This window comes from Merops nubicus, unplaced genomic scaffold (assembly GCF_000691845.1).
Source record: "Merops nubicus isolate BGI_N331 unplaced genomic scaffold, ASM69184v1 scaffold42526, whole genome shotgun sequence".
NCBI classification, from domain to species: Eukaryota; Metazoa; Chordata; class Aves; order Coraciiformes; family Meropidae; genus Merops; species Merops nubicus.
The window spans coordinates 1-4,904 of NW_008613769.1; the positions used below are offsets into that span (position 1 = coordinate 1).

Consider the following 4,904-nt stretch of genomic DNA (forward strand, 5'->3'; position numbering starts at 1 on the left):
TCTCACAAGCCTCCCGCAGTTACCTGCCCGACCCAGGGGAAGGGGCTTGCAGAGCAAGGGGGATGGGGTGGGTGAGGTGTTTGCACAGCTCTGCTGAGGGGAACTGGGAGGGAGCGGGTGGCACCTCGGCAGCCCTGGCAGTCAGAGGGTGCTGCTCCTCCTGCCACACGCCGAGCCGGCTCAGAGCCCTGCCCTCAGCTCTCCTGGGAGAGTGGCCACAGGCACTGGAGGAAATCCCCTCTCCTTCACTCCCCAGCTAGGGAGAGCTCTGCTCCCACCCTTTCCCCTGCTGAGAGAACAGAATTGTACAGTCACTAGGGTTGGAGAAGACCTCTAAGATCATCAGGTCCAACCATCACCCAACACTACCACAACCATTAAACCATGTCCCCAGGTGCCACATCTACACGTTTTCTGAACACCTCCAGGAATGGTCACTCCACCACCTCCCTGGGCAGCCTGGTCCCATGCCTCACTACTCTTTCAGTGAAGAAATTCTTCCTAATATCCAATTGAAACCTCTCCTGGCACACCGTGAGCTCATTTGCTCTCATCCTGATGTGCCAAGCTCTTCCCTTGCACCCTCCTAGCAGCTGGCTGCCTCCCACAGGGAGACTCTCCCTAGACTCTGGCAAGGTGGGAAGCACAGTACACATTTCCCTCCCCTCTTGTTAGTAAGCATCCAAGTGGGGGAGCAAACCCTTCAGTTTATCTCTGGAGAGAAGTGTTTGCTTGCTGTCCTGCCTGGTGTCTTTCTGTACACAAGGGGCTTTCACGGGGAGCTTTCTCTCAGGACAGATGGATTCAACAGGCCAGGGGCAGAAGCTGATGGGCTCTCTACACCGTGAGCTATAAAGCAGGCAGGTGTCATGCCACAGCCTCCTCTGTCCCCCTGCTCTCATGGCATTACTCACTGTCTCACCACAGCACCTGGGGCTCTGTCTCAGCATGGCCCAGTCCTGACCCAAGCCTGCCCACAGCCGTGATAAGATGCCCCAGCCTGCACCTCATTCAGTCAGGGATTCTCATATAAATGAGCTGCAACATTTTCTAGGATAAACATCCCACACTGGTGCCAAGACCTGCCTAAACTCGAATTCCCCCTGCCCAGATTCTCAGAGGTGAGATGTTCCCTGCTTGCCTCCTGCAGGCACTGGACACGGCACAGCAATGGACAGAAAGAACGACAGTCAAGAGACAGTGCTCCTGTTTAAATCCTGCACTGGAACATTTTCCACTATTTGTCACAACGTCTCACAGCTCTGGGGAGCTGAGCGTGCTCTTGGCATGCCTGTGCACCTCTCACAGCTACTGCTCTCCCAGGCAGGGGAACAGAGCAAGCACAGATGCCAGAAGGAAATGGAAGTGCCAGGGACTGGTTTAAACACTTGATCCAGATGGACAAGACTTCGTCTCTCCCACCACCCCACCCCCCCTTTTACTTCCAGCCCTCTCCCCAAGAAAGTCAAGAGATTTGCCTACCTGGCAATATATTTCTGGTAAATATTTACGTCTTCGCTGACAGTTGGTTTGTCAGTGGGCAATCCATTCCTAGTGAGAAACACAGGGCAGAGGTGGTTAGTGGGCAGGAACAGGGCACAGTGTAAACTCCTTGTTTCTTTCACACACCACTGACACACCAGGAGAGTGGGGCCAGGGAAGAGTACCCACCAAAGATACCCACAGGTCTAACCTCCCTTCAAATCCTGCACCTCCTTTTCATGGGAGCCACACAGTTCACCTACCACCCCTCGAGTCTTTGCAGGACTCACTTCAGTTTGTTGGAGACACTGAGAAGACCAACCAAAAGAACCTTTTTCCACAGGAAAAAACTAAATACCTGTATACAAACAAGTGATGGCCACATGAAAACAAACAGCTCCCTGAAGCACCCACCCTGTAACACTCCCATCCATGCATGGCAGGGCCACCAGGACATGCTGCTCCAGGCTCAGCTGCAGGAGGAGAGTCCCAGTGCTCCAGCCACACTGTGAGCTGCACACTCCTCAGTGCAGGCAACACAGCTACAGCCCCCCAGGTGGGGCTTGAATTGCCTCTTTTTTCACAGACACCACAGCTCCAATAGATAGATGAGGCAGCAAAGGTACTTAAGTATTTTAATCAAGGAGAAAACCAATCCAACTGCACCACACTGTCCCATAAGCCTGGGACAGTTACTTAACTTCATTAGGAAGAAGGCAAAAATTACATCCTCAAACAGTTTGGCAAGAGGCAAAATAGACACAGGGCCAGAGTTCAGCCTACCTAAGAGACAGTGGCTACCAACCCAATCCCAGGGGCTGTACGTGGTCTCCCTTCTCAGTTTTGCCCACACCCAACCTCCACTGTTCCTTGTGACATCTCCACAGCCTGGTTTAAACCAGGACACTTTCACAGAGTTCACCTGAAGTAGGTAGATTAGTTCAGGGGAGGTTAATAGCATTAGCTGCTAGAGAGTTTAAACCCAAGGCTAGGGTGTATGTGCCTATGTGTGAGAGTAAGGGGCAATTCCTGACAGGTTATTCGGTCCCAGTGGGACTGTGAGTGGAAAGCCAGGTCCCAGATAGCACAGTCAGTGCTGCCTCCACCAGCACAGTTAATGGGCTGCTTGCTCTACCATGAAAGCCTGTTATCTAGTAAGCAGCCTGAAGGAGAAGGGACCAGAGCCCATTCTGTGCACCAGCATGTGTGATCAGGACATTGGGAACTGCCAGGTTGAAGGCCCCAGCCACCTCCATTCCTGTTACAGCCCCATCATGATGCCCCAGTTGAGGAGGGATCACCCTGGTGCTGCAAACCCACATCTGCAAGTGGCAGGAAACAAACAAGGGAAAGGAAATCAAACTGGGATCCCAGTGCAACACCAAAACATGTTAGAAGAAACTCAGAGCTCCACAAGCACAGCTCCAGGATGGCCACGGAAGCCCAGGCAGCTGAGTGTTCTGCAGCCTCCTCAGGCACAGTCCCTGGCCAAGTCCCCCATCACAACAAGGCACTGTGCCTACAGCAGTATTTACAGCACAGTGGTTTTTAGTAACAGGAGTCCCTGCCTGCCATCTGGAGCACATACAGGGTTCATCCTGAGCAGAGGCCAGATGCAAATGTTAATGATCCTCTGCCCTTTCCCATACACCTTAACCACAGAGCTCCCAAATCTGTCTGCAGGCAGCTGGGCAACGACCCTTTCACCCAGAAGCCAGGTATTGTTAGCTCTGCCTTCCAGGGGGCAACAAGGGAAGGGGAGGACACAGACCTGCTCGAGAGTGCAAAGAGTACTGGGGTGAGGAGTCTGCCCAAGGCCTCCTAGGCCCACATATTAAGCCAGCCTTCCTCCCTACCAGAGGCCAAAGCAGCAGGGTGCATGTGATGGCATCTGCCACAGCAGTGCAGCCCAGAGGTCCTTGACTTACTACATATGACCCCATGGATTCACAGTGAGAAACAAGACAAGGAAGCAGAGAAGTCCTGTCCTTCCTCTGTTGGCAGCCTCATGTATATATGTGGCTCCTCTTACAGCTGCCACCTCTGGAAGCCACATTAAAAAGTAATCCAAGGTTTGGCAAGGCCTTCAGATATCTCCATTCAGTCAATGGCATCACTGCAGAGATTGCCAGCATTGCATGTGTGGGAGGTTATTAGTGGTAATTGGGCTAATGAGTTTGCCCAGTCTGAGGGGTAATCGAATCACCTCTATTTGTGTAAGGAACAAGCAAATTGAGAAGACACAGGCCTGGCCCCACAGAAGTAGGTATATGCCTAACTCCAATGAAAATTGATGGGAACAGGCACCAAAATGTCTTCTGAGGTCTGGGACAAGCAAAAAGCCCCATCTTGCTAACAGCAAAGTCAGCAGAGTTTGGCCACTGAGTCAAATGGAAGCAGGAATCAGGTTCTCCCACAGACACAGCTGGATGCCTGGGGAACCAGAAGAAGAAAGGGAAGCAGCTCCAACCCTGGCCTTAGAGTGCTGACAGCACCACGTTCCCTCATCCAAACCCAGGAGCTAGTGAGCTCTAGATGCATGACTGTGACTGCTGATGGCAGGGCACAAACCCAGTGCAAGGCAGATAAACAGAAATACAGGGTGCAAGGGAGGAGCAGACACTCCAACACAGCAAAAAGGAACATCACACCAGCAGCACAGTGTTTATCACCCACACACTGATCCACACACAGACCTTAGGTATAATCCCCCACTGATACCGAGATAAGGGGAGAGGGAGGACACTTACTTTACTGTAGAGACTGTTCCAGTTGTGATGGAGTCTGTCTTGGAGAAAGTTGATTTCAGGTACTCGGGAGCGTTGAATGGCAATGAGACGGATTGCTCTGGCCCAGCCACAGGAGTGCTGCTGGGGGTACTGGCGAGGGGAGGGGGGGCCAGGCTGGGCGTTGGAGCTTTCACTGGAGTGAGCTTCTGAATGTTCCTTACATCATACTTGGAAGGCCGGCCTACCTTGCCTGTCTTGAAGGCGATGGCTCCTCCCATATCTGGGCTTCCTTCTCCAGGCTTGAAGAGGTGCAGGTACTTGACGTTCTCCAGGTCATACTTGGAGGCCTTCTTGTAAGTGTTGCCGTTTTGTGGCCTGATGCTCTCACCCGTCTTCAGCTTCTGGATGTAGAAGTCGTATTTGGAGGCCCTCGACATCAGGCCCGGCATCTGGGAACTGCTGGGCGAGGGCAGCGGCAGGATGGTGGCTTTGGTCTCCGTCAGCATGGAGGCATCTGGGCCCGGCACCCGGATGGGCTGTGCCAGCACCGAGGAAGCTTCTTTGCCCAGCTTGGAGCCCAGCTCCTCGGACTTGGCCAAGTGCATGGGCCAGGGGAGCTGCTCCCCAGCCTTCAGCTTGCGGATGTACTCCTCGTACTTGGAGAAGCGGGCTCGCTTGCCGCCGGGCTCCTCG

At 53.3% G+C, this 4,904-nt stretch overlaps 1 pseudogene; it reads right to left on the reverse strand.

Annotated features, from left to right (window-relative positions):
* Window positions 1-4,228: 4,228 nt before the first annotated feature.
* LOC103774576 lies at window positions 4,229-4,897 on the reverse strand (annotated as a pseudogene).
* Between the last annotated feature and the right edge of the window lie 7 nt (window positions 4,898-4,904).